The sequence below is a fragment of the Podarcis erhardii genome (assembly GCF_964252035.2).
Source record: "Podarcis erhardii genome assembly, chromosome: 14".
Lineage (NCBI taxonomy): Eukaryota > Metazoa > Chordata > Lepidosauria > Squamata > Lacertidae > Podarcis > Podarcis erhardii.
This window is the reverse complement of record NC_138503.1, coordinates 12,524,605-12,533,494: the sequence shown is the minus strand read 5'-3', so window position 1 is coordinate 12,533,494 and position 8,890 is coordinate 12,524,605. Positions and strand designations below refer to the sequence as shown.

Sequence of the window (8,890 nt, the reverse complement as noted above, 5' to 3'; positions counted from 1 at the left end):
TGCTTTTGAACTGCTAGGTTGGCAGGAGCAGGGACCGAGCAATGGGAGCTCACCCCATCGTGGGGATCCAAACCACTGACCTTCTGATCAGCAAGTCCTAGGCTCTGTGGTTTAACCCACAGCGCCACCCGCATCCCATGTCATTCATAGTGAGAAGCTATTTTTAGACAGATTCCAGAGACAGAATGCAAAGCTGCCCATTGACAACAAAGGAGAAATTAATTTATTTATTGCAGCTGGAGCTGACTACAAGTTGTCCAGCCCTTAACTCTGGGGGGGGGGGGTCCAAATGGACAGAAAACCATGAACAGGTTGATATGTACTGCTTAGTAGACATAGAACACCAACTAACTATTGGTGCTGGAAGGAAAAGCAGAGGAAATGGAATGGAGTGTTTGTTTGAAAATTTATTTCTTTATTTCTGCATTCCAAAATCCTATTAATTTCAATTACATTCTGATCAAAATAATCCCTTGTAAAACAACTGTAATATTAAAAACTTCTGCTTGTGTGTTGACACATTAAGTGATTTATAGAACTACAAGTGAGGCACTCAAACTATATCCTTGTGCTTCCTGTGTGTTGCAATTATTCTGCCCGTGGTGTTTCTTCCTGTCGTCGTAAAATGTTATGTCTAGCTTTTCCCAGTTGTTGCTCTTCTCCATCATGCCTTCATTTTCTCTTTCCCCCCCCCCTTTTTTTTTTTTGGCAGATGTTTTCGGCAGCACATCATCAGCACGGTTAGTGTGTTACTGGAACATCCACAAATCTTTCCGCTTTCCCAATGGTAACACACTGTTGCCCTATGGAGGGACACTTTTGCACTAGAACACAACAGAAAGGGACAAAAATAAATAAATAACCTGGAACATTTGTAGTGGTGCATAATTAAACTATATAATTCAATCCAACAGGAGGCAGTGACGGCCACCAGCGAAGATGGCTTTAAAAGCGTATTGGACAAATTCATGTGCAGATAAGGCTCTCAGTGGCTACTAGCTGCTTCTGAATGTCAGTAGCTGGAAACCACAGGAGGGGAGAATATTCTTTTGCTCAGACCCCTGCTTGGTTTTCCACAGCCATTTGCATGGCCACTGTGAGAACAAGATGCTGAATTAGCTGGGAGGGGCGGCGGTTTGGTCTGATCCAGCAGGCTCTTCTAATGTTCCTATGTGGTATAAAAAGTTGCAGGATTTCATCAGTGTCATGAATGAGCCAGCCCCCAGGGAAGGTTTGCAGCCAGTTGAAGGAAGCATCCAGGAACAGAGCGGTTTAACTGCCAGGCAGGATGAGCACCCAGCCCTTTGGAATGCAGATTGATAAGGGAATGACTGAGAGTGAGCCAGAACCCTGACAACGCTCTTGAGAAGCGCAAAATGCCGCGAACAGAGAAAGAAGTAGATCATCAGGTGGGAAAGAGCTAAGAGACAGCCCCTCAGAGAATGGGGAAGAGTTGGGAGCTGACCCTCTCAGTCCAAGGTCTCGGCGAATGGGAGGGCTCCAAGACAGGAAGCAAAACAAGAGACATCAGAAGCGAAAGTTCAGCTGCTTCTGGTCTCGCAGGAAGCAGTCTTCAGAAGGGTCATCATGACTGATGAGGCTGGCGGCTTGTTAGAGCCGTCCGGTGAACTCTGTTTTTTGCAATACACCTTCCTTTTTAATTAACTACGCTTGCTGTGTTATCAAGACGGGAACCCGGACTCCTGACAATCAGGAAGCTATGGGAAATGCACTGTTCAGAAACAAAGCAGCACGTCCACCCCAAAATCTTTTCAGGCGCATATAGTATTGAAAGTAAGATTGCATCTAACCACCCTGCTAGCATAAAGAGCACAAATGAATACACAATAAGAAGGAATCTGAAGGGACTCTGAATGTTAAATGAGGGAGTTGGGAGAGAGAAATATGAGCATTATGTTGGAGCCCCCAAATCTGCAAAGATTCCCAACAGTGATCTTTGGTGAAGGCAAGAGGAAGGGGAGGGAGGCACCAACAAGCGTCAGTACTAAAGTATAGAGGCTAAGTGTTTTAATACTACTCTGGCAAGCAAGCAAGGATGGTGAGGAGAGCCCTTGACTCCTAGTGGCTCAGTCAATGGGAGGCATCTCTTCTGAAGTAGCTCAGATGAATAGATGTCTGTGGCAGCTACACTGTTCAAGAATTCATTTACCAACCTTTACTTCTAGGAATATCACTTGTGTCAGAATTTCCATGAAGACAGTTGGCAGAAGCATATATCTAAAAGCCCACACAATGAGAGCATGTGATGCTACAAATTTCAAATAACGCAGTATTATAGTTTGCTGGGATAGGGACGCGGGTGGCGCTGTGGGTAAAATCTCAGCGCCTAGGACTTGCCGACCGCATGGTCGGCGGTTCGAATCCCCGCGGCGGGGTGCGCTCCCGTCGTCCGGTCCCAGCGCCTGCCAACCTAGCAGTTCGAAAGCACCCCCGGGTGCAAGTAGATAAATAGGGACCGCTTACCAGCGGGAAGGTAAATGGTGTTCCGTGTGCTGCGCTGGCTCGCCAGATGCAGCTTGTCACGCTGGCCACGTGACCCGGAAGTGTCTGCGGACAGCACTGGCTCCCGGCCTATAGAGTGAGATGAGCGCACAACCCTAGAGTCTGTCAAGACTGGCCCGTACGGACAGGGGTACCTTTACCTTTACCTTTATAGTTTGCTGGGAAGATTGAGGAAACATATGTGTTATCTGATCAGCTGAGGCATCCATTGTTGTTGTTTAGTCGTTTAGTCATGCCCGACTCTTTGTGACTCCATGGACAAGAGCACGCCAGGCACTCCTGTCTTCCACTGCCTCCCGCAGTTTGGTCAAACTCATGCTGGTAGCTTTGAGAACACTGTCCAACCATCTCGTCCTCTGCCGTCCCCTTCTCCTTGTGCCCTCAATCTTTCTGAACACCAGGGTCTTTTCCAGGGAGTCTTCTCTTCTCATGAGTATTGGAGCCTCAGCTTCAGGATCTGTCCTTCCAGTGAGCACTCAGGGCTGATTTCCTGAAGAATGGATAGGTCTGATCTTCTTGCAGTCCATGGGACTCTCAAGAGTCTCCTCCAGCACCATTTGATCCAAAAACACAGAGAATGGGCCATGATTTACTTTACAGAACCTAAAAATATGTATTTGGGAATATAACCACAGCTCCAATTTTAACTCATGGTAGAGAAATTCCACCACTGTGCCCCTGAAGCTGGGAATCTTAATTGTCTGGGGGCAGGTGATATAAAGGATCATCTGATCCAATACAGTGGTACCTCGCAAGACGAATGCCTCGAAAGATGCAAAACTTGCAAAACGAAAGAGTTTTTCGTTTTTTGAGTTGCTTCGCAAGACAGATTTCCCTGTGGGCTTGCTTTGCAAGACGGAAACGTCTTGCAAGTTTGTTTCCTTTGTCTTGCAAGTTTCTTTCCTTTTTCTTAAAACCATGCATTCACTTCGAGGAGCAACTCATAGCACGCGGTGTGGTAGCCTTTTTTGAGGTTTTTGAAGACTTTGGTGATTTTTGAAGCTTTTCCAAAGTCCGTGCTTCGCAAGACGAAAAAATCGCGAGACGAAAAAACTCGCAGAACGAATTAATTTCGTTTTGCGAGGCACCACTGTACAAATTTTCCTATGTGATCAGTCTCAGAAGCTATGCTTGTGGGTCCACCATACAAATTTATAAGATTGACAGCACAGGAGACAAGGCCTTTTCAGAGCTGCCCCCCTGTCTATGGAACTTCCTCACATGTTTGGTCTCTCCAGAGTGGATTTTAAATAGGCTTTGAAAACTCATATATTCCATGCTGCGTTAAATTCGCATGCAGAGCTTTGTACAGTTTTTATATCACTGCTGGTATTAAATGGCTCCTGTTCACTGTTTAAATAAATACAAGTGTGGTGCTGCATTTTAAAATGTTACACCTGCTGTTTTGTCTTTCTTTGTATCTTGTATAGGAATTCTGTTTTATCCCTTTTCCGCAAGCCACCTTGAGAGCCTCCTTAAAATAAATTAAACAAACAGACAAACAAACAATTGTCAGAAGGATAACAATAGTCACACTGGGTGGAAGAAATGAATTATCTGAAGAGACGAGTGCTTTGGGGAAGCAATCATTTGTTATCTGAAATAGGTGACTCTCCACCTGCTCCCCAGTCACTGTCTCACTTAAATGGCATTTCTGCTTTTAAGATAAGGGAGACCGCTTGGTATAGCTTGAGTCTTGGGAAGGAGGACCACAGTTCAGTGGTAAACTGGCAGAGCATCGGCTTTGCATGCAGACAGTTCCTGGTGCAATCCCTGGCATCTCCAGGTAGAACTGGGAATGTCCTCTTGTCTAAATCTCTGAAGAGCAACCACCATTCAGTAATGAGCTGGATGGACCCTTTGGGCTGACTCAATATAAGACAGATTTCTTTGTTCCTATGATTCATAGCTCAGACTCTTTAGCCACTAAGCTGTGCTAGCTTAATCAAATTTGATTGTACTTTAGCTTGCCTGGTCAACCTGTGCCAGGAAACCCAGCCAGCTGGGGAGCGGTTGTTGTTAAGCGTGCATTAAAGATCCTGCTGCATGCCCAAAATTTCACATTCCTAGTGGTGCAACATCAAAAAAACTAAGATCATGGGCCCTGGGCCCATCACCTCCTGGCAAATAGAAGGGGAAGAAATGCAAGCAGTGAGAGATTTTACTTTGTTGGGCTCCAGGATCACTGCAGATGGTGACAGCAGTCACAAAATTAAAAGACGCCTGCTTCTTGGGAGAAAAGCAATGACAAACCTAGACAGCATCTTTAAAAGCAGAGACATCACCTTGCCAACAAAGGCCCGTATAGTTAAAGCTATGGTTTTCCCAGTAGTGATGTATGGAAGTGAGAGCTGGACCATAAAGAAGGCTGATCGCCAAAGAATTGATGCTTTTGAATTATGGTGCTGGAGGAGACTCTTGAGAGTCCCATGGACTGCAAGAAGATCAAACCTCTCCATTCTGAAGGAAATCAGCCCTGAGTGCTCACTGGAAGGACAGATCGTGAAGCTGAGGCTCCAATACTTTGGCCACCTCGTGAGAAGAGAAGACTCCCTGGAAAAGACCCTGATGTTGGGAAAGATGGAGGGCACAAGGAGAAGGGGACGACAGAGGACGAGATGGTTGGACAGTGTTCTCGAAGCTACCAGCATGAGTTTGACCAAACTGTGGGAGGCAGTGGAAGACAGGAGTGCCTGGCGTGCTCTGGTCCAGGGGGTCATGAAGAGTCGGACACGACTAAACGACTAAACAACAAGTGATGCAACACGACTTGTTTTGGAAAGTTCCCAGACCAGAGGAAAGTGGGATTCATTTTCAGGTTTCTAGAAGCTCCTTTCCCATCACTGCTTCTTGTTTTCTTTACTCTTTTATCCCCCCCCTTTTTTTTTTGCACAGATAACCCCACCCCCCTGCCCCAAATTGCATCCCCACTGGGACAATGTGGGTTTGCCCTACTTTTTAAGCTCTGGCAAAATGACTGGAATTACATTATGAATTACTGTTGACAATGGCCATCCTACTTTTTTAAGCAGGATGTCCCTTCCAGGTTCCTTTTGTCCTGGCAGTAAAGTAGGCTGAGAGCAGTCGTTCTTTCAAGCAGAGCAGCAGGACGAAAAGTGCTGAAAAACCTCATACTAGCAACAACAACAAAAAAGACGGAATCAAAAGTCCCCTGCGCAGGGGAAAGGAAAGGGGCATACAATGGCCAGCAAAGAAAGGCTCGTTTGGAGCTTACGGTGAGCGTGACAACTTGCCAAGATCTGCATTCTGCGTCAAGGAATAACTAAATGCAATGCCATCTCTGCTCCTGTTCTGTTTGGAGCAGGGTGACCAAAATGATCAAGGGAATGGAACAGCTTTCCTCTGAGGAAAGATGAGCACATTTGGAGCTTTTAAGTTGGGAGGAAAGACAAGTAAAAGGGGGGGTATAAAACTAGGTGTGTATAAACTGGGGGGAGAGGTGATATTCTCCTTCTCTGATAATAGGAGAACTCGTGAGCATTCAATGAAGCTGGATGTTGGAAGATGCAAGACAGACAAAAGGAAATACAGTGGTAGCTCGGGTTACATATGCTTCAGGTTACATACGCTTCAGGTTACAGACTCCACTAATCCAGAAATAGTGCTTCAGGTCAAGAACTTTGCTTCAGGATGAGAACAGAAATCGTGCTCTGACGGCATGGCAGCAGCAGGAGGCCCCATTAGCTAAAGTGGTGCTTCAGGTTAAGAACAGTTTCAGGTTAAGTACAGACCTCCAGAACAAATTAAGTACTTAACCCGAGGTACCACTGTACTCCACGACACAGCACATACTTAAACTATCAACTAAGGCAAATTCATGAAGGAAAGGGCTATTATTGGCTACTAGCCCTCATGACTATGTTCTATCTCCACTTTCAGAGGGGTTGTGCCTCTGAATATCAGCTGCAGGGAATCACAGACGAGAAGAGGGATGTCGCGTTCAGCTCCTAACTTGAGGCTTGTCATGGGCAACTGGCTGGGCCCTGTGAGAATAGGATACTGGACAGGGTGGGCCTTTGGCCTGATCCAGCAGGGCTCTTCCTTTGTTCTCTGGTTCCTAGACCAGATGGCCTGCTCTTGATGGGGTTACACTGTTAGAATTCCTGCTCCGTGACTGCAGTCATGGGATTGTTGTCTATCACATGACGGTGTATGTTTTGACTCCACAGAGTGGGACGTGATGGAGACAGGACATTTGTGCTACTGTGTTATGTGAAGTGGGACTATTGTCCTTTGTTCTTTTTCTCTTTGCTATCTAATGCTAGAGAGAGAGGGAGCCATGTTGCAGTGCTCCGTGTGTGTTTATATGTAAATAAAGTAGATTAGCCAAAATGCTGAGTTGCTGAGGTCTGTTATGCAAGCTGCGAATACTCTGCAGATCCCTAAGTGTGCCGATGTCTGTTGGCATCAGTCGCTGTGATGTTCAGACTGAAGAAAGCTTTTGAAACTCCCGAACGATCAACCAGGAGGGAGAGAACATGCCAGTCGGGCATGTGTCTCTACCAGGGTGCTACTCGAGAGTAGGACAAGCTCCTGACCTGAAGGAGCAGGTTCATGGGGTACTCCTGCAACCTTTGCTGTCACTTGAGGCTCAGGTGGCCTCAGTGGCCCAGGGTACCTTGCATCAGCTTCGGCTGGTGGCCCAGGGATAGCATAACTACTGTTGTCTATGCTCTTGTAACTTCAAGGTTAGATTACTGCAATGCGTTATACATAGGGCTGCCTCTGAAGATGATTCGAAAACTTAAGCTAGTGCATAATTCACCTGAACAAGACAGTTTGAGCATATTACACCGATCATGGTCCAACTGCACTGACTACCAATTAGCTTCTGGGCCTAATTCAAAGTGCTGGTTTTGACTTATAAAGCCTTAAATGGCTCAGGACCGCCATACCTCAAGGACCACCTCTTTCCATATGAACCTACCCCAGACCCTGAGATCATCTTCTGAGACTCTTCTTCATGTGTCACCTCCTTGAGAGGTCCAGAGGGTGGCAACACGAGAACGGGGCCTTCTCTGCAGTGGCTCCCCATCTGTGGAATGCTCTCCCCAGGGAAGTTTGCCTGGTGCCTTCATTACACACCTTTAGGAGCCAGGCCAAAACGTACCTTTTGAACCAGGCCTTTGGTTGATCTGTTTGACATCCTATACCCTTTTGAAATATGGCTCTTTTCTGGGGGAGTGTTATTGCGTTGTTGTTTTTATTTTGATTATATATGTTGTGATCCTTTCTGTGACCTGCCCTGAGACCTCCGGGTATAGGGCAGTATATAAACTTATTTAACAACAATAACAACAACTGATGGAACCAGTGGTGCAGTAAAGAAGTGAAAAGTAGCAAGAGCCTTTTAGTTCTGGGACTGGGCACAGAAGTAGAAGCAAGAAAAGTGAGGAAGCGGTTAGGAAGAGGTGGGCGCACACAGAGAGAGGGGTGGCATTTTTAGACCATCTTGTTCAAAGCCCCTGCCCTCCCAAGAAAACAACATCCCCAGAACTGGCATGGGTGGTGTCCAAACTTTTTTCAAAGAGGGCCAGATTTGATGAAGTGAAGGTCCGTGAGGGCCGACCAAAGGGCCAAACAAAGTTGCTGAGCTTTTTTGAGGGGTTTTGGGGGGGATTTGATTCAAGGAAATAAACTGCCACAGAGGCCGGATTAAACCAACCAGCGGGCCGGATTAGGCTCCCGAAACAGACTTTGGACATGCCTGGAAGAAGAATGAATGCCACTGAGTGGAAGAGACAGGGCTGTCCAGGGGCAACTTTGCTCCAGGTTACCCACCTCAGCAAGGCTGCGAGTCTTGAATACCTTAATCTTCTTAAATGACATTTTAAAGCCTCAATCAGAGGAAAAACAAGCCAGTGAATGCTTTATAATTATCTCTTTCCCCAAAGCTGTAATAAACTTTATTTAAGCAAAATGCTTACTATTTTATTTGCCATTCTCAAATCACTTGCTCCTTTTCCAGGTACAAAGTGTCCTCTTGACACCCTAATGAAAGTGCATTCATACATGTCAAATGCAGCAATTATGCACTTCAGACAAATGTGCAGCGAAGAATTATTCCGTCTCCCCCCTTCCTCCCCCCCCCCCAACCGCTGACATTTTTCAAACATGACATGCATATTAGAAACACCCAAAGGTGTGAGGGCTGTTTGATTTAAGCGGCAGATTTTTCAGCTCACTTTCTCTCTCTGGTATTTGGGGTAAAAGAGAGGGAGGGGGGAGAAAGCACGGTGAAAGTCACTTTCCCACACAACGTGCGTCTGTTATTTAGATGTATGGGGCAAGCCTATCCCTGAGGCTCAAGAGAAGATTTCGTTATCTCATTAATCTTCACAACAGA

The 8,890-nt window shown here is 46.1% G+C and overlaps 1 long non-coding RNA gene across 1 annotated transcript in view; it reads right to left on the bottom strand.

Moving 5' to 3' along the window:
• Positions 1-485: 485 nt before the first annotated feature.
• The window catches only part of LOC309329000, a 59,402-nt gene continuing 50,997 nt past the window's right edge, over positions 486-8,890 (bottom strand). The window contains exon 3 of the long non-coding RNA XR_014151002.1: positions 486-824. This is a non-coding gene — a long non-coding RNA (uncharacterized lncRNA). The remainder of the gene's footprint in view (positions 825-8,890) is intronic.